General features: G+C 44.7%; 1 non-coding gene across 1 annotated transcript; it reads right to left on the reverse strand.

The window, feature by feature from the left end:
- Positions 1-1,744: 1,744 nt before the first annotated feature.
- Positions 1,745-1,818, reverse strand: TRNAN-GUU (transfer RNA asparagine (anticodon GUU)). The gene has a single exon. It is a non-coding gene; the product is annotated as a tRNA-Asn (tRNA).
- Between the last annotated feature and the right edge of the window lie 22,229 nt (positions 1,819-24,047).

Here is a 24,047-nt window from a genome sequence, read left to right on the forward strand (position 1 = left end):
TTAAGAAGTACAATAAGATAAAGATATAGAAAAGAAAATCTATAACTTAATGCCTATGTTTCATCAAGTAAACTAGATACAACACGGATAATGGGCGTAAGTGATGGTAAACTAGTTCAATGCGGTCATAATAATACCTACCTGCCTTGTATTTATAATACTTGCTAATTGTGAAAATGGTCTACACTAATATAAAGTATTTGATTACAGAACAGAAATTTTGGAGCCACGTAAACCTACGAGAATACACACAGTTCAGAGCGTAGCTGGTGTTCATACTCAGCCCCGTAATTTGCTACATGTTATGATGGGAACGTCATTATGAATGTGTGTTTTGGTGGGGTCATGGTATGCCACCAGAGAAAGACCACAACGCTACCGCGGCGTGACGTCACGAGGAATTCGGCAACAACATTATGGCGAGCGGGGTAAACATCTTGTTATCGGGAAAGGTTCGATCGGGGACTATGTTAAAGACTCAGGTGTTACACATGCTCTCTGACGTCGGGGGAAGGCCTATAATGTATACATATCTACACCTGCGGCACTAACCTATTGCTAGAGTGCTTACATTAGGAGACCAGTTGAGAAGACAAACTGTCTGCTGGCATATAATAAAATAGTACTCAAGTACATGGTGGAGCAACATAGCTAGAAAACTGTTCCTATCCTTCATTGGGCCAAACCTAGAATATGTCTTTCAAGTTCGGTCATCGCACTTATTGAAGAGGCACAAAGAACTAATGGAGAAGGTCCAGAGGAGCGCACTTATTGAAGAAGCACAAAGAACTAATGGAGAAGGTCCAGAGGAGGGTATCAAAGATAGTCGTACCAGAATTGAGAGAACTGATGTAAGGGAGCGGTTAAAAGCCTAAGATTTGTCTATCACGGAAGAGAGAAAAGTAAAGGGTGACCTGATCACAAGCTCAAAGCTTTTAAACAACATGATAACGCAAGAACATAACAGCCACGCGCCCTTACATGAAATTATGCAAGAAACTCGTTAGAAAAGATTAAAGAAGTGCTTTTCTTGTACCACAGAAGACGAATGGAATTGACCACATCATGAAATAGTGAATATGGACGGCATGCAGATATTAACATTTGCATAAGGCGGAGACTGGGGGCTGGTGGCTCCACTTTAAAACTCCTTTCCCTTAAGAGTACAAAGATGTAATTTCAAACACCACAAGAAACTAAATGTATAAAGTCAGTAAAAGTTCTCTATGTACTCTAACAAAGCACCGGATACCTATAACCAGTTGAACGAAGAAAATGATTATAAACAGTTACCATGTAAAAAAAAAGCCATGTTACAATAAAGAAATCTTAAGATTTCACGTGTATAAAACACTACTCTTTCGTATCAATTACAGGTAATTACATGAATACAAGGTACGGTTCCTCCTCCAAATCAACAATCAGGGATTCAAACACAGAGAGACACACACGCAAAATGCAGTTTCTAAGAGAAGAGAGAGGTATTTTCTTTTTAAATGACTTTGAAATGCAGGGCAACACGCGCCACAACACCTGCTGGGAGGCAGGCATCGTACATCACCACCCACAGGGTGTCAATAACGGCTGGCGACGCGTTGCTCACCCCCGCCCCATCAATACGTGTGCTCCACGGTGCTGCAGTTCCCCAGAACACACTTTGTCACATATCTGAGACCTGTAACACCTGGGTTTCCTGCCAAGTTAGACCATGCGTGTGATATTCAAAATACGTGACGAAAAGCAACGCCCCCGGGTGGGCTCGAACCACCAACCTTTCGGTTAACAGCCGAACGCGCTAACCGATTGCGCCACGGAGGCTTTTCATATTAAAGGAACTCAGATTGTTTTTATAAAAATGGATTACATTTCCTAACCAGCAATCTATTAATATACTCAAGTAAACTAATTACGCTAAGGCTCTCTCGTCACTAGAGTAAATACATACCAAAACCAATAAAACATTGAGGAAAAAGAAATCAGGTATTTTCTTATGACACTGACTTTCCATATGGAGGAGAAAGATTCGCTCTATAAAGGTAGATGGGATTAATTATAATACTTCGTTTTCTTCACCACCAAAAAGCGGCAAGCACTCATTAGACATTCGGTGGGGATGCCCCCCATATCTTCCAGTGTAATTAGAGTACAATTACTACCTCAATTACAGACAGGTACAGACTCAGCAACTAAGTGCTGACATTCGCTGTTTTCACCGAACGGCAGACGAGGAAAACGAACATTATAACTTAAGTCAGAGCACGTCCCCTGCGCCTGGACACCGCTTGAGGTGAGGGAGGCTTCCTCCCTCCTCCCACCTAGCAAGCCAGCGCTTCGGCTCTGGGGGACGCTGGCAAATGAGGAGTGATTCCTTAACGGCTTCTCATGTGACTCCCTTGAGATGAAAGAGCTACGGAGACAACACTATTCAGGCGTTTCTTTGGCAGTAAAACCCTCTGCTCGCTGTTTCGTTGCACCAACACCAAACCGTCAGTTTAAATCAATGACCCAAATCGAGGTGTGTCTCTCGCTCCCTGTCAACTTGACGCGCTTAACCCATCCAAACATAACGAAATAAATAATTTTTCATCAACTTCTCTGAGTAAATGACGAAGCAACATCAGGTCTTCTGTGGCCCATCGTTGCAGAGAATAGCTAAAGAAATTACATCGTTTCAGGATAGAGACTAATGACCTAATCACCTACAGTCGTTAAGCAAAGTGTTTCTTCGTTGCCAGGCCAGTACCAGTAGCCATTTAACGAGGGGCCGCGCACCACTCATGCACTTCTGGCCTGCTGCCGCAAACTGGCTCACAAGGTTTACAATCCCCGATGATCAATGCAGTATGGCACGAGTTCTACCAGCCAATCACCGCGGAGGAATTTAACAATAACAATAACCACAACTACGGTTCGAGAGATCCAGCAACACACCCCAGCCTAACCCTGGCTGTTCGACGGTCAACAACTCAAAAATATATTTCTCTCGTTTGGAAAATTGGATTCGTTAACAGGCAACCACGCTCAGCGGAAATATATTAAAATCATTCCAGACTGTTCTAGCAGCCGGCCGGCAACGTATGACCGAATTTAGGCAATTTAACTGGGGAAAACATTTGTTGATGGACTGAACACGCATTACCCTACCGGTGGAGTGTGGAAAGACATTTAACAAAATCAAGGTACGAAATCCAGTCAAGTTTCTTATCTTTTGCCCTAACAAGAGGAAGCGAAATCAACACAAGCAGACATACTATCATTGTAATACCATGCAAGAAGAACCATATATATATATATAACAAACCTCCAACAGCCAGGATCGAACCCGGGACCCCTGTGTAATGGGCAGGAGCGTTACCGCTAGGCTATGATCATCCCTAACAGAGATAAGACTATTCGAATGCTATGTACTCGAATGCCCTTCGTCTCACGTTGGTGAGCAACGGGGTCTACACCGGTCTTTTCCCATATAGAGGTATATGAATACGAACAAAGTGCATATGAACGCGCACCTTCATAGAACATACGTTTGTCTCCCCTTGTGATACTGAACTGACCAAATACATAACACGCCAACACAATTACTCTACTGCCTTGTTAGATTACGCATCTGACTGTGTTGAGTTTGGTGAACTGACAGAGAATTCGTACAGAAGGTTACGATATAGGTGGAAACATGTCATCCATAACAATATCTTACCTAAAGACTCTGCGATAATATCTGCTTCTCTGTTCCAGGCGATAAAAGGACACGGATTCACCATTGATCATTCGATGCTATGCGATCATGCATCACAACTGTGGTCACAAAACCTTGGCTTTATGCTGCCTCTTCAGTGTGTGTTGGTTGCGCGTTGCGCGTCATACATCATCTGCTGCGTCGTGTCGATGATGGCTTCCTCCAACACAGGAACACAGCGCGAGACAAATTCACATCTACGCAACCTAACCAATATTGTCACGACAGTTTCTCCCGTGGCCGATAAACCTGTTTCAAAATGGTCATAGTGAAATAATTCTATGGGAAATATAACGCCAAAATAACGGGGTAAAGAGAATTTACCGAAGCGATCACAGTGTATGTAATCTACTAGAAACGGAATGATATAACGAAACGGAACGTAAACAGATGCAAGGATGTTATTCGCAATGAGTTGATAAAGCATCGTCTGATTTAAGATTACCGCCACATAATTTCACCCAGGATAATTAGCAACATCCTCAACACTTTATATAACACAATTATACTGACGACAAAGTTATTACTTAAGAGACTTATAGTCCAAAGTAACCTATGCGTGATCAACTGACTGCCACTATGAAGAGGCGGTAAATATCGTTTTACAAATCTTGGCAAACCTCCCGGCATATGACACTGTACGGAGGAGGTCCTTTATCGATCAACCTCTCAAGGAGGATGAAGAGCTGGGTTGACTGTGGACCGACTGCCGCAAACAGGATTCGAACCTAAGCGCTCCACCCTGAGCAGGGCACGTGAAACGGTCAGCAACACCACCCGCTGACACCACTGAGGTGTACCTATGGCCCTCTGATGAGCCCCACGATAAACTCTTTTTACGTGTGAAATGAACAACTTTACCCTCAGTGACCTGCGTCCCACTGAAAGTAATATTTCACCATTTGTTTCCCAGGAAGGAGAGACTTGAGAGCCTCTAGACGGCCATGGTGGGAAAAAAAAATATCCCAAGTCTTTCAATCGACTTATCAGTTTTAGGTACGCGGTAGGAGTCAATTTTCCAGACGTCCATTCAAAGACGGTGATGTAATCAGATCGTTTGAGGAAGCCATGGGCAGGTGTCAACACATCCAGGAAACGCCCTTTCAGCCAGAGCGAGTTTGAGTTTCCGTTTATGGCAGAACTTACACAGAAACTGGTCTGCCTCGATACCCTTCCACCTCGAAGTACACCACGCCTGAACGCATTCGTTAACCAGGGTTATCCTAGCGACATTATTGATGACGCGAGGAAACGTATTTTCAATCTGAAACTTGATCAGCTTAAGGAGCAACGGTAATACGACACGACCTACGAAGTTTCCTCCCACAATCATCACCTGAGACTCACACTCACAAACTTGCTACATGGGACTTGCAAGAGAATTTATCTGGTGAAACGTCTTTTGTCGCAACCCAGCCAAGGAAATGCATTATATCTTTTTTCTTTTCCTAATCATCCAAATCCTGAAGTCAGTCATCTGTGAATGTAGACAATAAACCGCAACACACACACACACACACACACACACACACACACACAACCGATTTCTAACCGAATTTCTAATGGGAGGCGAGACAAAAACACACTCCGCCACTGCACCGAGATCACTAACATTATGGGCCATATACATATATCTGGGTAACCTTTCCCATGATAAGTATTCATACCACGTACCCGCTGCACTCTCAGGTTATATTCTTCTCTATAAAATATCAGAGACAGCGTAGCTCTCACTAGCCACCCTCAGGCACGTCAGGGGTGAAAGAGCCCGTCGTCACCTGACCATATACATACACCTCCACGACCCATACGACACGAGACGTGGGGCCACCCAACTCATACCAATGGAGTTACAGTGCTACTCTCACGTCACTCCCTAGGCCTGCCGGACCTGGAGATGCCCTTATCGTCAATGTGATTATACATGTGCGACGTGTGTGTGTGTGTGTGTGTGTGTGTGTGTCACTGTGCGCACACGTGACAGGACGTGTGCCAGTAGCCACCAGAAGGGTTGCTTTTAACGTCCTCCCGGCGTCATATTCCCATGGGCGCTTGTACAAACACTCATCCATATAGACACAGCCATCAACTTGATCTCCTCACGCCCCTTCAGTCCAACCCGCTCATATGTAACCTCTCAACTCATCCTCCTCGAATTCATCCCTTCCATCACGTTTTACGTTCACAGCCATTCTTTCATATATACTCCTCTCCAACATCAGTATTTCTTCGCTCTATCCAACGGGAAATGTTCCTCCATAGGTACTCCAATCAGTCATCATATCTCCATAAACCAGTGTCTCACCATCGACCATCAAGGTTGGCTGGACTTCTGAGCTCTTACAGAGATACGAGACTCCAGTAGACGCTTCATACCCTTGCATAGGCTGTCAGGAAACTTTATACCGATTCAATCACCAGAGACGTAAGTTCCTCCAACTTCGCTATGAACAGTCCCTACATACTTGACACATAACACTTTTCAACTCTTCATCGTCTGACTACACCTGTCACTCCAGTTCTTCACTTCGAACGTACTTCACCCAATTCCGCCTGAGCGTTCTGAAGCTCCCCAGTGATCTGTACTGAGTGTGTCGTCTGTGTAGAACACACCCACCGTGCATGCGTGACCTCCGTCCTTATCCAGCATTTACTTCACACCGCAGCTCCAGCCAACGCAGTCCCTCGTCACTCCACCTATACACCCCCTGCCAACGGTTCCCTCATATCTCCATCCATTAAAAGTTCACACAACCTCGAGGTTCAACCTCATCATCCTCACATCTCCGGCCGCCGGACCACACCATCACTCCTCACACCCTCTCACCTTGTCCTGACGTGTGCCCTACTTTCTCTCCTGATCACTTCCGCCACCTTTGCCTGACCACAAGTTTTCGACAGATACCAAAACGCATTCCTGCCCATTCTTCCTCAAATAATTCGTACCCTTTAAATATCACTGTTTTGCTAAAAGAAGGAAATCAGAGACACGCAAAAACTCATCAGCAGTAAATAAATATTGGTTTTTAACACACATACAAGAGGTGCTTACGAGAGCCATGTGTCTGTTCCTGAAACAAAACCCTTTGGGACGCAAAAGGCAAATGGGAAGGGACGAATCAGCAGTACCGAGGAGCTTCGACAGGGCCGAGCAACAAGACTGAGACGAATTCCTTTCGCTCAAGAAAACCAGAATCCCGAACTGGACGGACTTAAGTATGTCCATGGGACTCTTAATCAATGAAAGAAGGACCAGAAGTGGGTTACACAAGAGAGATCAACAGTAGTAGACTTCCATCGCAAAAAGCCATGTTGGCAATCAGGAAGGAGATGAGAAAATGAGAGCTGAGGAGACCTTTGAAGATTCGAGAGAAGAAATTAATGCTACAGAGCAATTAGTTCCAAGGTCTAGAGCAAGTTTCCCTTCATAGGGATGGACTGAACCAAGGCGTTCTCAAGAGGAAAGGAAAGTTTGGGTTTTCATACACAGATGAGAGGCGACCAATGACTGGAGCAAGCTCAGAGGCTAAGGCACAAGGAAGTATGCCATCCTGGTCCATATGCCTCCTCCATCTGTAACTGGGAGAGAACCTGGCAGACCTTGTGTGAGGAAAACAGGAGACTGCACAGGTTCACAGGGAGGCTGTTGGGGAGGCAGAAGTGGAAGTAGAATCATCCAGACTTGCAGGAATATAAGATGCCACGAAAGAGCCGATATGTCGTTTGGGCAGTTAACTGCAGACTGATGAGGCTGGAGAAGAGGAGGAGAGATTAAATTACAGAGGTAGTTAGAGATGCATTTAGCTATGGATCAGTTGTGAAAAGAAAGTCAGTTCGGTACATTTTCTTTACATGAAAACAGAAATGAAGGTGGAATGAGAGTCAGAAAGGAAAATTTTACTTCTCATAATATGCTCTGTCCCTGATTTGACAAGCATCAGAGGAAGAACGAACGAACCATTACTAAGATAACAAGACTTTAGAGGAAGAAAATACGTGGGACTCCCATGTCACTAGAGATGGCCTCTGCTATATGGTCAGCACAGCTGTAGGCATCTCAACCGGGGCATGCAGCACAGCACTGGACCCAAGGAAACCTCATGAACCATTTTAAAGTTTTCAAGTCGGCGTTTCAAGGAGAGGGGGTGATTGGAATAGATGTACCCTGTTGGGAATGATAGATCTATGACTGTGATCTGAAGACCGTAAAGGGGGGGAAAGAAGTAGTATATCTATAGTGTAAGGGTTCGGAGGTATAAAACAGAGACCAAGCGTATTAGAGCAGGGGATCTCAAACGTTTGAAACCCATAAGATAACCCACAGATCCCCATAAAACTTTTGCGGAATCCTCGTGTGGTTGTGGCAATCAGGAACTCGCGCTGGGCATTTCGCCAACTGCTCTACGTAGATGGTTACTTGCCAAGGTAACTCGATAGGATACCTAAGGTTACGAGCTCTCGAGAACGCAACCTTTGAGTTCCCAAAGAGTGACACTCCCACGATCTCTAACATGAGAGGGGGTGAGGTGGGGTGTATCATAACTGTTTCGACCGTATCTCTAAGACCATCGTCAACACAAGTAACATTTTCAGACCCAGAGAGTGTAAACCAAAGACCATACTGACTGGCCTTACGCGACCTTATGACACACATCACGTGACATTTCCCTGTAAAGTCGCAGACACAGTCGCAGTCACCTTACAAAGTCTGACCTTATATGACCTTTGACATAATATACTTGGCACATAACTCTGTCGTGACAGGTAAGAGGCCCACGCAAATTAATACACAGTGACTTGCACTGCAAAGTTATATAGGGTGTTTGAAAAGTCCGAACTCACAGACGGAACTCAATTGCCTTGAATTCAACAAATGGGCTTCCGTGGCGAGGTGGTTAGCGTTGGGAACTGAGTTATCACTAGGGTTCTAATCCTGGGAGCAGAGGTCCGCCCACAGCCAAACCTAGTTCTTCATCCTCCTCTTGGCGTTTGTCGATCAATGGTTACCGGGCTTAGGCTGAGGTATATATCTATCTGTCTATCTATTCATACATACACAAATATATGTGTTTGTGTGCGTGTGTCAAGATAGCCATGATGAAGGCATTCAGTTGTTTGTGCCGTCTCAACAACCATAGATATATATATAAAAAAAAAATATTTCACTCACTTTCCATTAACTGGCTTACTCATACTTATGGGTATGTCATACTCATGGGTGTGTATATACGTATATGCCAGTTCAAGGCATGCAGTCAGAACATTTGTTGAACCTATTCAAACGGCGAACACTGCCTCTCGAGACACTGCAAGCCTATGTTAAGAGAATCGAGTCGGATCTTTATTTTCCCCCCGTGCACCTACAATGTGTTCAGGCTCGCAGGCTCATCAACTAAAGGGTTTTAAGCGTCTCTCTTGTGCTAGTGATAAGGTTGCAACATGCGACCTGACGCATTGGTAGGATCAAGGCTGCTGGTTAAGGTCAACTACAATTCCTGTAACTGACCTAATTCTGCGACGATGAATTTCTGACGTTCTCATGTGTGTGTCCCTGACTCCCAGCTGATTACAACTGAAACGAGATCTCTTAAAACATGAATGACAAAAGTACAATTCTTTTTCGAATCTTGTACATATATTATTCATACTTGATCGCCGTTTCCCGCGTTAACAGATCGTAGCTGTTAAGAAAGATATGAGGAGATATAGAGTTCCATAGCTTCGCGGTGTGCTGGGAACGAAACAGATATCACAATGGCTCATCCTCGAGTTACAAACGGCCACACAATAAACAAATGACGCAGTAACTACTCGGGAAGGGCGTGGTGTAGCTAATGGCGAGGGGCACACAAGCATCCAGCTCTCGGGAGCAGATACCGAAAGTAATACCGACAGAAGGAGAAAGGACCAACACTGCGTATAGGGGAACTTTCGAGGCCAGACTGGAAGATATGATGAATATAATTGCTTTGGACTCGACTCGGTCTAGTAAGCATGTAGAGTTAGAAGGACCCGAGATGTGAGAGAGCAGTGGCGCTCCATTCAAGGACGGATCAATTCTTTGCATAATTGGGGGGACCATGCAGAAAAAATGAATTTGCGGCATCTAAACAGGACATCCACTTTCTTAAGAGGCATACTTAGCCATCTGAGTAATGTGAAGTTAAATGTTACAGTGGCAAAAGATACGTTTCTTGTGCTGAGTTACGGAATTACGCGTCCATCAAAAGAGATGGAAGTAACGGTGAAGGATTTTAGAGAGATAGACGGGCGGTAACTGGGTTCAAGATGCAATGAACTTGACCAAGCTGCGTTTGCTCCCTTAAGAAATCCTGTTCAAGTCTGGATCTATAGAAGTTTGAAGCAACAGAGGATGGAGTGGACACGGTGAAATGGAAGAAGGCAAAGTTCGTCAGCGTAATGGGTGCCTCTGGTTACCTCTGTTGAGGGAAGAAAGTCCTTGATAAAAAGGAGGAAGAATTTAAGACAAAACAGAACCCTGAGAGCAACAGCCGCTAGTAAGGAAAGGAAGAAGTTGGCCCATCAACAACTCAGGGACACATCGGCGAAGAGGGGTATAGGACACGAGGGCGTAAAGTGGAGGGAAGAAAGACAAAAGAGGAAAGAGTCTGGAGATGGGATCCCAATGCCATACTCCATCAAAGGCTTTCGCTGCATCAAGGGATACGGCATAGGATTCTCCAGAAGTCCCCTTCAAGAGATGATGAGCAGACGTTGGTAAGACTGGCTACCCGGTGGATCTTGCCCTGCGAAAGCCATATTGATAATAAGATGAAGGACTGTCAGACTCAAGGTGTTCTCTGAGGTTGTCAGAGATGCTTTTTGGCTCGAGAGAGAGAGAGAGAGAGAGAGAGAGAGAGAGAGAGAGAGAGAGAGAGAGAGAGAGAGAGAGAGAGAGAGAGAGAGAGAGAGAGAGAGACACCTGTCAGTGGGTGAAAAGGAGAGACTGTTGACCCTCTCAAAGGATAAAAAGAACGCATCGCCCTCCGGATACCGTACTCGCATCGACGTATCTTGACGTATTTAGATCGGTTGGTGGATGTACGTGGCTTGACGTAGGCGGCCTTCAATGCCCTTGACAAGCGATGGGCCTGAGGCCCAACTCACCAAACCATCATTTTCCAGACCTACTTCCATGAGTAACTCGACAGCCGCTGAAAGCAAAGATATACATAAGACGGGTATACGTTCAAGATGAATGAATTATCATTTATCATTATCATCAGTGATGCGTGAACGTATGTCACAACGTTTGTAATATATCGCATACCAAAGGGTTGGTCTCAAAAATCACGAAAACACTTTAATCTGTTCAGCGGGACGGTACGTTCAGGCCAGAGCTTGCACGACGGTGCGTTCAGGCCAGAGCTTGCACGACGGTACGTTCAGGCCAGAGCTTGCACGACGGTACGTTCAGGCCAGAGCTTGCACGACGGTACGTTCAGGCCAGAGCTTGCGCGACGGTACGTTCAGGCCAGAGCTTGCACGACGGTACGTTCAGGCCAGAGCTTGCACGACGGTACGTTCAGGCCAGAGCTTGCGCGACGGTACGTTCAGGCCAGAGCTTGCACGACGGTACGTTCAGGCCAGAGCTTGCACGACGGTACGTTCAGGCCAGAGCTTGCACGACGGTACGTTCGGGCCAGAGCTTGCGCGACGGTACGTTCAGGCCAGAGCTTGCACGACGGTACGTTCAGGCCAGAGCTTGCACGACGGTACGTTCAGGCCAGAGCTTGCACGACGGTACGTTCAGGTCAGAGCTTGCACGACGGTACGTTCAGGCCAGAGCTTGCGCGACGGTACGTTCAGGCCAGAGCTTGCACGACGGTACGTTCAGGCCAGAGCTTGCGCGACGGTACGTTCAGGCCAGAGCTTGCACGACGGTACGTTCAGGCCAGAGCTTGCACGACGGTACGTTCAGGCCAGAGCTTGCGCGACGGTACGTTCAGGCCAGAGCTTGCGCGACGGTACGTTCAGGCCAGAGCTTGCGCGACGGTACGTTCAGGCCAGAGCTTGCACGACGGTACGTTCAGGCCAGAGCTTGCGCGACGGTACGTTCAGGCCAGAGATTACGCGACGGTACGTTCAGGCCAGAGCTTGCGCGACGGTACGACCCTTAAAAAAAAAAAAAAGAAGAACGGGTATGACCTCTTGTGGCACGACAACGTGACCTTTGGCCTGATCCCTTAAAGAGTGACAGCATCATACTCACATGGGTGGCCGAGACGAACTCGCGAGATTATTCATTGCAACACAAATGTGAAGGAAAAAAAAAAACTAACACATTAATCATCTAATCTGATTAATACTCACTGTTCATAATACAATGATTTTGCTCGTAAGATAATATTTCAATACACCGAAGTTTTCTTTGATGTGATAACTAAGGCTTGGCTTGTTACGATTCCGTCATAATCATCAGATGACGTAGTCTTGGCCAACCCGGTATGAGATATCAAAAGAAGACCTGGGCGGACCGGGGTACTTTCTCCGCGACCCGTTTCTACCCGGCGCGTCACCCCGAGCTACCCTTCCCCACCCTAGCCCGTTCGCCCCTTACGACCCAGCCCAACACCCTACCTGACCCAGCTGGGAATGTCGCTGGAGACGATACGCGTGAGGTGGTGAGGGATAATAACATACATTTATGCAGCTCTGGCCCCCCCTTCACAAGGGTAACTTCTTGTCCTTTGGTTGGTTGATCGTATCTGCTGACAGCATTGAAGGCCACCGATAGATCTATACCTCCCGAAAAAAGCAATGGGAAACGTTGAACTCGACGCCTCAAAGCAAGACGCCTCCCTCAGTTGAGGGAGGTTAGGAACGTCAAAGGAGCATTTCAACTGGGGTTGCGTTAACTCAGGGTAGACTGTAGAGAGATCATATCTGATTCTTATAACCACCCCCCCATGTAATGCATTATGCCTCTGTTACGTATGCAGGTGTGCGTCGCGCAAGTCTGTCGCCATCACAGAAATAACACATGAAAATAACATGAGTCTGTTTTCATCGAATACTGATCCTCCCCATTATCTCCTACTACCAATAATCTTTGAGGAGAAAGCAGTCTATATACTTCCATAATACGTCTCCGATCTCATTACGAATATATGAATGTATTGAGGTCGCCAATCGCAGGGGCCCCGGCTTTTGATGGGCTAAGATTTTTGCTCATGAGGTATGGCACCCGCGTAGCACATACACCGCGAGGAAGACTTACAGATAGAATACGCTGTTGAATAATATGCTGTCGTGTGTTACGTATAAGGTGGAGTGTGTGTGTGTGTGTGTGTGTGTGTGTGTGTGTGTGTGTGTGTGTGTGTGTGTGTGTGTGTGTGTGTGTGTGTGTGTGTTCACGGAGTGGAATGCCACAGACCCACGTGTTTCGGGACAGAAGTGAAAAAGACTGCAAGGGGAGAGAGTTCTGCACCCGTGTAGCCCCAAAGGACTGAAGAAAAAACAACTCAAACCTCTCTATCGTACCCACATTCACTAATTCCTCATTCACCTAAGTATATTTCTTTACATCTTTTCTATTAAGTTCATGTTACATCCCCTAGTTGTTCTATCCCTGCATCTTTTCGAGGAAGTGTTCAGTCTACACCAAGATGATTTCAAAACTTAAAAGGTTATGCGCAGGTCACACCCTTCACTCTCTTCTCTTCCATGGGTAAAAATTCATGGCCTCTAGTTCTCCCATGTAACTCAGCTCTGTTAACTGCGGCACCATCTTTGCAGCCCTCCTCTGTACCTTCTCTATTAGGTCTTTTTGCTTCTTCAAGGGTGGTGACCAAACTCGAGTAGCAGGTTCGAATTTTGGCTCAATGTAGCACATGAACTTGGCATGAGCATTTTCTTCATCCATGAACATGAATGCAATTTCAACGTTACCGGGAGACACTTAGTCTCCTTTATATCCTCCTACTGTAGGACTTTGGTGTTAGGATAGGGGCAATGTCTACTCCCATATCCTTCTCACACATAGGATCCTACACCTTATATATCCTGACAAATGACAGTCACATTAAGGCCTTCCCTCGCTGTGTGAATACTATATGTGTCTTAACTTTGAACTTCCGTACCATGTCTTTACTCCTGTGTGTATATACACACGCGCGCACGCACACACCCCAGCCTAAATGAGGTCCCTATTCATCGACCAGGGGAGGGAGGATGAAGAGCTAGGGTGGACTGCGGGCCGACCGCTGCAACAAATGATCATGGGAAGTGCACAGGACCTCTGACATACGATGCACCAGGAAGTCAACGCCTTAGTAACATTGTCCCGTGACCCAGAGACATACGGAGGAGGAGGAGGAGGAAGAGGATCCAACACTGTATTCACTTCAGTCTAAAGCAGTTCAAGAGTTCCTCAATATACCTCAAAATCCTTGAGAGTCTAACAAATCTACATTCTATATTTCACGTTTTTTTTTTATTCTTTCATCTTTTTTCTTCTGAGTTGTATAAATGTAGAGCAATCTAAACATTCACAAATGTTTTTCTTTGTATAATTTCAGGAACCTAAGAAAATTAAGCACTTGTATACAGGTATTATAGTACTGCAATACCTGCATATATATACATACATATATATATATATATATATATATATATATATATATATATATATATATATATATATATATATATATAGCGAGAAATAGCATGCTCCAATCTTCCTGGATGGAAGATAAGAATATGAGGACTGCGTAAGGAAGAAGCAGAGATTAATCAATGAGGAGGGTTCACTCATGTTGGCAGACCCAACTCCTGAAGGAGAGAAGAGGTCAGAGGAGGAGGAGAGAGACACACACAACGTAAGGGAACACTTACACTTTTTTTTTCCCTGCTTTTGGCGTCTCCACGAAAAAGAATGATCGGAGAGCATCAAATTTCATTGGGATTTTGTAAGCTAAATGAATTCGTACAGTAATATCGTGGATATGAAAGCAACACGGGGACTTTACATGAAACATACAGACATTTACACGCACACACACACACACACACACACACACACACATATTTACAAAAGCACACATGAGAAATATTCGGTCGATTCCAATTCGTCATATCAAGATCACTGCTAACAGGAAGAAAACGGGATTCGTAAAGTTTACCAGCAAAAGAAGGAAAAAAAAATGTCGCGAGAAGAAAATGTTATATTGATTTTGCAATACTCTATACTCCTCAACTTTCTATGGCCCATCAGTAAACTTCTTTTGTAAAAGTTTTTTTGAGTGAATTAGCTGGAGGCCAAGTACAGCTTTGACCACAAAACTTATATATATATATATATATATATATATATATATATATATATATATATATATATATATATATATATATATATATATACAAACAAAGCGCATATGAATGCGCACCTTCATTGAACATACAAACCTCCAACAGCCAGGATCGAATATAGTCTTTAGTTTCATCTCAACAGCCCAAAAGGTTAACATATCTTTTCAACAACCTCTCTGCTTAATTAAGGCTGACAGGTTCATTAAGGTCGACTTCTGATTACGTGAGGCAATAACAGTGATAGCGCTGGGCCAGACAGGAACACACTAGAGTAACACATGGAGTGGACATGTTGGGAAATGATGGGGGATGTTGGAGGACACCAGTGAATGATGGGGGATGTTGGAGGACACCAGTACATGACGGGGGATGTTGGAGGACACCAGTGAATGATGGGGGATGTTGGAGGGCACCAGTGCATGATGGGGGATGTTGGAGGACACCAGTGAATGATGGGGGATGTTGGAGGACATCAGTGAATGATGGGGGATGTTGGAGGACACCAGTGAATGATGGGGGATGTTGGAGGACACCAGTGAATGATGGGGGATGTTGGAGGACACCAGTGCATGATGGGGTACGAAGATCGATGTTCAGCGACGTTGGTGACCCTCACCCCCCCCCCCAAGGCTGACACACCTCTTGACCTTGGTCACTTCCTCTTTGCAGTGAGTCACGGTGCATACACACACACACACACACACACACACACACACACACACACACAAGCCTCCCTCAGGGCCTGCAACCACCCGTGGCACCGCCCATATGACCTTTTGACCTTTCTGGGCCAAAGCTGACTGCACCCTCCCCCCCCCCCCCCCGACACAGCACATTGGGAGAGGAAAAAAAAAAAAAGAGTTAGTGTAAGACCGAGAGCAACGTGACCTGATTTCCCCCCCCCCCCAACTGCAGTGGTGGAAGGTCATGACCTTTCTTCACACACATAGATATATATACACACACACTTCCGTTTCTGCAGACGACATTACGGCATCACTCTCCTCCCGAAGACGCAGCGCGTCAATGACGTGGTGGTGACAAAGGATAAAAGTAGTGGTGAAAAGGGTCATTCCCCAGGCGTGTGTGTGTGTGTGTGTGTGTAAGAGAGAGAGAGAGAGAGAGAGAGAGAGAGAGAGAGAGAGAGAGAGAGAGAGAGAGAGAGAGAGAGAGAGGTGTGCTTCACTCTCCAGCATAATAATAATCATATATAATCAGTACGCAGGAGAGACGGCAAACACCCCATCCCAGCCAGGCACTCGCCGTCAGAAGAAAATGGGATACAACAGCCGGTCTTATCAGCGAGCTAACCCCCCCTGCGCCAGGTGAGCTGGTTCTTACGGTACGAGGAAGCGCATTATCATACACCTGGCTCCGTCATCACCGTACCTGGCTTTATCACTGTACCACTCGAGTCTGACAGCACACACACACACACGCCTCTCGTTTTCTTTATCACATCGTTGTACGCGCCATTACATACCCGGGACCTACCATCACACAAATAGGTCTATCATTACGCACTTGGGTTTATTATCCTCACTTAACAGATGGCGAAAGCAAGTTTTACTTGACGCTATCATCACACACACACACACACACACACCTGAGCTTATCACACTCTAAAACGGCCTAGACGAGTCTCAAATCTCAAACCTGAGTCGACATTATACTTATAATTCATTTCTTTTTCCATACACGTTCGCCATTTCCCGCGTTAGCGAGGTAGAGTTAAGAACAGAGGACTGAGCATTAGCGGGAATATTATGTGATTAAACTAGGACACCCTATCCACAACCGGTTCAGCCCATTGACGGCACGTCGCTCCTTACATACCACATCGTTCCAATTTACTTTATCCCGTGCATACCTCACACCCTCCTGCATCTCTCACACGCTTGTGAAAACATTAACACATCCAAGTTGATCACTGTTCGCTGTGCCACTGTCCTGCAGGTGCCTTTAAAATAATGCCTCGCGCATCGTATAATTTACAGACTGCTTTCTCATGGCTATTAAATTAACAACCTGCACGTTTTTAATTGGCAGGTTTTTGCACTTCCTAAGAAAAAATATTTACAGTATTCTTATCTTCCCCTCCTTATATATATATATACATATATATATATACATATATATCTTATCCCTGGGGATAGGGGGAGAAAGAATACTTCCCACGTATTCCCTGCGTGTCGTAGAAGGCGACTAAAAGGGAAGGGAGCGGGGGGCTGGAAATCCTCCCCTCTCGTTTTTTTTTTTTTTTTTTTGTTTTTTTTTTAAATTTTCCAAAAGAAGGGACAGAGAAGGGGGCCAGGTGAGGATATTCCCTCAAAGGTCCAGTCCTCTGTTCTTAACGCAACCTCGCTAATGCGGGAGATGGCGAATAGTGTGAAAGAAAGATATATATATACACATATATATATATATATATATATATATATATATATATATATATATATATATATATATCTCCGTTAATAATGTTTCATTGAAGCCCTGGCCTCGATAAAGACTTCTGTCCGTAAATGGAACATATAAGACAAAAAAACGAAGCACACACAAACACACACACACACACGAAAAAATATAATTCTAACAGTTTGACGCTCGTGTTAACAAGCCTGAACGAAAGAAAACGAGTCTAGAAGAAAATGGCAAGGTGATATGGGGGCTGCCGAAGGCAATCGTGCTTGGAACATTTGAACTTATTGAACGGTTTTGTGGCTACTGTTGCAGTAAACACCGACCAAGATCAGACGTCCCGTAAATATCATATCGCCGAAACTAACCGGCAGTTTGCTTTTGTATCCCGTCGCTTCTCAGATCCAAAAACAGATTTATATTATGAATTTCTTCAAAATAATCGTTAATACCAGTGAGTGCGTGTATGTGTGTATGTGGTTGTGTGTATGTGTGTTTGTGTTACGAATGACAAGCTGAATCTAGCGAGATGCGTGTATATACACACTGTAGCCACAGGATTCTGTACCGTGCCCACAGACATGATGCACACGAAAGAATTCTATGTAATCCATCATCACACACGTCACCTCCAGTACATAAAAACGAGTCTAAAGCAGTTGCCAAGACGACATCCGGGATGTTGTTGCTAACATTTCGCCGATACGAACTATTAACTTCAAGCGATAACACGAAGCCTGTATCTGTGTTACTGAAATTGTACAGAATCAACGTTACAATATTCAGGTGCATCTGTAACGCAAGAGTTTAAGAGGAACTTGCTATCTTCATAGATACACAGTTCCTTTAGCTTTAACTTTCGAATTTTCATTGGGTGTTTCTTATTTTACTGCGGTGGTGTCCCTTCTACTAATCGGAATTCTGTTTCCATGACGTGTCTGGGGATTGCAGAAAGCTCACGGTGGAGGAAGGTACTATTGTGGAGCGACGTGGAAAGCAGGAAGATACCTGAATGATACAGACGTGTCATGGGGGTGGAAGAGACGCTTGGCCATCGTAATACAGATACTGGAGAACGTATATAAGAGCGACGCTATGGAGTGACAGACACGCGTAACACAACCAAGAAGTTACGGAAATGATGACAAGAATTCGTAACGAGGTGTCTCTATGCAGGTGTAACGGGTAACGGGTAAAAAAAAAAAAAAAAAAGAAAGAAAATGAAACCACTCGGGTAACGGTGTGAAGTAGCGATCAACCCCGGCAACAACCCATTACAGAACAAGGCCGTTAAGATGTAGTATTGTAGACGTATGGTGTTGCTAAGTCCTGACTCAGCCCGAGGTCGTCCAGCACAAATAATAATAACAATAATAATAATAATAATGATGATAATAATAATAATAATAATAATAATAATAATAATAATAATAATAATAATACTATAATTGCTACTACTACCTCTACTACTACTAACAACAATTTTAATATAGCTACAACTACTACTAATAATAATACTATTACTACAACTACTACTACTACTTCTTTCTTTCATACTATTCGCCATTTCCCGCATTAGCGAGGTAGCGTGTTAAGAACAGAGGACTGGGCCTTTGAGGGAATATCCTCACCTGGCCCCCTTCTCTGTTCCTTCTTTTGGAAAAAAAGAAAAAAAAAATTTCTTTAACTCTTTGGAGTGCAATGCTAAACATGGGTGTGACATACGACCGCATCAGTGGCGTAAGCAGTAGTAGATGATGTTTGACCTGCCCGCCTCCCACGAACCTGTAACATTAAGACCTCAGGTCAACCCTCCACAACCCCCAGTCTATCACCAGAAGGATGAGGGAGGGGGAGGATATAATGTCACTAGGTCAGCGTACAAAGGAGAGAACGTTTAAAAGGTCATGTCCTGGTCATGGTCTGTTAGCGTTACCAGGACAGGTCTTGGTGGTGGTGGGGGAGTCACCATGCAGTGCAAGGCTCCTTCCGGATGTTGGAGGATGATTGGAGATGAGGTAGATTGATGTCGGTGGAGGTTGGAGAGTGCTGGAGGATGGTGGAGGGGAGATGATGGTGGTACGTGTGGAAGGTACTGATGGACGATAGAAGGTGTTGGTGAAAGCTGGTGCTACAAAATGCCTCTGGTTGGTGGAGAGTAAAGTGCTGGTGATTGGTGGAGGATTGGGTGCTTCTGGCTGTTGGAGGGTTGGGTGGTGGAGGGGTAGTGTGCTGGTGGCTTCTGAATGATAAGGGAGGGTGTTGACAGATGGTCGTCTGTTCTTGGTGGTGAAGGATGGCGAAGGATAATACCAAAGTGTTGGTGAATGTTGGAGGGTGGTGACTGGGAGGTGCGGGGTATCACCAGTGTAACTGTAGTACTTTAACTATCGTAGTGTGTACTGTAGTACATCATCGTCCTAATAGTACACTTCGCCAGTCTCCCTTGACTAGAAATCTACGTAAAATCCAGTATAATGAATCACATTCTATGATAAATATACATTTACGTTACAACGAAATATCAAACGTCAAATTAAGATCCTGTCTTCAATTAACTGTAAAAAAATAAATGTAGCAACATCCTGTTAAGGATGTACTCAAAAATTTACTGTCTCGCTGCTTCACAACACACGCCATGGAACAAGGCTATCACTAAATCCTTAATAACGCGTCCATACCCTGGTATCTTATATAAACACACCGCGATTACCTCTCTTTGACTCTGGCTTAACAGGCGACAAGCGTCAGTTTACGCAAGTGGATGTCTATGGATGTCACATCCATGTTAATGAATGGCGGATTGTGGGTCGTCACCGTGTGCATCACGGGTCTTGTTGGCTAGTGGCCGACGCATCCACCATGGGAATGCCAAGTCCTGAGAGCCCTCATTAGCCACTGGCAAAAGGGAACTCTGTCTCTCTCGCCTCCAGCAACCCCTCTAGCATACAACACCGCGAAGCACCTCGTTATAACCTGGGTGTTACTGATAATGGTATTGGGGTGTGTTTGATCCCAATGGCTACTGATAATGGTGCAGGAGTGCGTTTGTTCGCAATGGTAACCGATAATGGTGCTGGGGGTGCGTTTGTTGCCATGGTAATTGATCGTGGTGCTGTGTTTGTTGCTCATGGTAACTGGTTATGGTGGAGGTGAAGCATTTTCACCAAGAGGAGGAGGCAGTCGAAAGACCGCCCTAAATGGGTATGGGTTATAGAAGCGAACGCACGGCGGTTTATCTAACTATTCAGTCGGCATTCAACTGTAAATTTTCGTTTACTCTGAACGCAAATAATAATTGGTATTCTTAGTCTACATAATAAAACAGTTAAATTTGTCTGCCACAAATTCATCTCGTGAGAAAAAAAAAAAATCTATTCAGCATAAATCGGGGCCCTAATGATATAAGGACAAGTAAACCGGCCCTCGGCCAGTACCTGATGAAAATATTCGTAACACTTGGAACGTCGTTGTGCACACAGTACCTAGATGAGGTTCTTCGTCTCGGCATAGCAACTGGTGGCAGAGTTTAGAGGGTACGGCTCCCAGCCAAACATAACACATGGTAATGGAGTCAGGTCACATGGGCACTCGACGAATGACAAGCCCGCCTGTGGCAAATGGTATGATTTCCTATTATGTAACCACCTCATCCTGCCTCGTGGTTTCGCTCATCACTCAACACAGCCGACAACCTCTGGGGTGCGGGTCAGTAGACACCTCAACAGCCTTTGTTTAGATGTTATTAAGCATCATTCAACTCTCTTCTTTTCTGAAGACTTACGAAATGATTCCTCCCCAACCCAGAAAAGCCAAAAATTGATTACAACTGACCTACATCATCATGCACGATACATTTTCCGTCTTATTTTTCAGTTACTACAGCTTGCTCGGCGAGCATCTACATTGCGGACTTCACAACAGTGAAAGAAGCTCCATACCTCTCTCTCTCCCCCACCACATGGACTCCGGGACAAAAGCCTTCATCGATGCCTCTCACCTTGAACGAAACATAGATAGGTGCTAAGGAGAAGCAATAATAATACATGCAAATATAAACTGAATTTAAATGTCAACACTAGAATAATTCGATGTAAATAATATGTGATGAAGCTTGAGGGGTCAAGAAAGTTTTAAGATATTAGGTGAAACAGACGATGATACACGTCATCACCCCAAAGTCACGTCATTATGGATCCTCGATAAAACCTCACTCCTCACCTTTATCTACCATTTACCTTCATTTTCTCAAATATAAATATGATATCACCTCAATGACTGAACACTTTTAGGCCTACCGGGGAAGGGAAAGGGGACAAACACAATGATGTAGCACTATGCAAATGATAAGGCTATCTCTGGTTGTGAGTATGGATCTGTGATGGTGTGGGCTAGCATAACGCAGAAGCTGCTGCTTATGGTGATGGACGGTGAGTGATGATGTGGACGAGCCATCACACCTGTACACCTGTACAGACGGACGTAGCCATGCAATCAGAAATATACATACAACACTCGTGTCTTACTAGGGAAGTTAAATTGTTACAATACTGTCAGGCTGGGTTGGAAGAATTTTGGTTTTATATACTCAACTAATCCATAACTTCAATCATTGATTTTCTTGGTGAATCTCCCTGTTCTATACACACATACATGTCTCCATGGTATAGTAGTTACAAATGGATGCAACCTGAGTTCGGTGTGTCTGGTGGGGTGGTGTTTAAGAATGAATTGGAGGGTGGATGTTTTGTGTTTGATCATCTGGTGGCTATATGTACTTCGAGTATCATGTCTGTTGGGGTTGAATGGGGTTTATGGGTACGGGTTGCTGAAGTGTGACATAGGGCTATGGTTTTAATCTTCGTTTGGGGATTGGAGGTTAGATATGATGGTTTGGATGCAAGGGGTACTGTGGTGTTGCAGAGAACTGTGTGCCAAGCATGTTACGTTGGCACTGTATTGGGAAGATCTCTCTCTCACAGAGTAGGTGCTAATTGTTTGTGGTTGCTAGACAGCCAGTGATTGTTCCAAGTACTCTGTTTTGTTTTACAGCTTTCTTACATTTGATTGTGAGAGGGAGGACTGCCACGCATGTAAGATGCAGTTTAGTGTGGAGCGCATGAATTGTCTATAGATGATACTAAGAATTCTTTTACCAAATCTGGTCCCAGTTAGTCCTGATTTTTTTTTTCCTTTACGCTAAGACAGCACAGGCAACAGAATGCTTAATGAAGGCCACCACCGTACATTCTTGAGATTATGAGAGGTGGGAGGAAGCAGAGAGGAGAAGTGTAAGGCATGTGTATGAGTAGAAAGAGAGCAGAATGAATGGTTCCAAGTGAGGGTTTGATCTTGGAAGGGATGTGCAGTCACCATGGCTGTTTAATGTGTTTATGGATTAGGTGGTGAGGGAGGAAGTAAATGCGAGAGTCTTGGAGTTAAGGATAACTATGCAGTATGTAGGGGATGAGAGGGCCTAGGATGTGATTCAGTTGTCTGCTGATGATACAGACTGGTGGCAGTTTTGAGCATGATACTGCAGAAGTTGGTGATTGACTTTGGAGGGTGTGTGAAATGAGGAAGTTGAGAGTAAATGTGAATAAAACTAAGTTTACTAGGTTTAGCAGAGTTGAGTGATAGGTGAGGTGGGATGTAAGACTGAATGGGGAAAAATTGCAGGAAGTGAAGTGTTTCCAATACCTTGGAGTAGGCACGGCAGAAAATGGAACCATGGAAGCAGAAGTGGTTTATCGAGTGGGTGAGGGAGTGAAGGTTCTGGAAACAATGAAGAGTGAGTGAAATGAGAAATCATTATCAGGGAGGGCAAAAATGGGTATGGTTAAAGGTATAGTCGTCCAAATATCATGATATGGATGGAAAGCGTAGGTAAAACTATGTGGAGGAGGGCAAGTGTGTTGGAAATAAAATGTTTGAGGACAATATGTGGTGCGAGGTGGTTTGGTCAAGTTAGTAATGAAAGGGCAAGAGAGTGGTGTGGTAAGAGAAAGAGGGTGGTTGAGAGAGCTGAAGAGGGGGTGCTGAAATGATTTTGACATGTGGAGAGAATGAGTGAGTAAAGGTTGGCAAAAAGGATATATGTGGCAGAAGTAAGGGAACAAGGAGACCAAACTGATGATGGAAGGATGGAATGAAATTTTTTTTTGAGTAATTGGGGCCTAAACAGGCAGGAGGGTGAAAGGTGCGCGTGGGATAGAATGAATTAAAATGATGTGGTATAAAGGAGTCGACGTGCTGTCAGTGGAGTGAACTAGGGCATGTGAAGCATCCGTATTAAACTATGGAAAGGTCTGTGGGCCTGGTTGTCAACAGAGAGCTGTGGTTTCGGTTGCATTACACATGACAGGCAGAGGATGGATGTGAACGGATGTGGCCTTTCTTCATCTGTTCCTGGTGCTATCTCGCTAATGCAGGAAACGGCGATCAAGAATGAAAATATATAAAACACCAATGGGGTGACAAATTCTCTAAAATACAAACTGTTACTGAGAGGCAGGCTGTAAACTACAGGAAGACTGCTGTCCAATTTCTAAGCCAATGC

Source organism: Panulirus ornatus, chromosome 56, assembly GCF_036320965.1.
Source record: "Panulirus ornatus isolate Po-2019 chromosome 56, ASM3632096v1, whole genome shotgun sequence".
In the NCBI taxonomy this organism is placed as follows: Eukaryota; Metazoa; Arthropoda; class Malacostraca; order Decapoda; family Palinuridae; genus Panulirus; species Panulirus ornatus.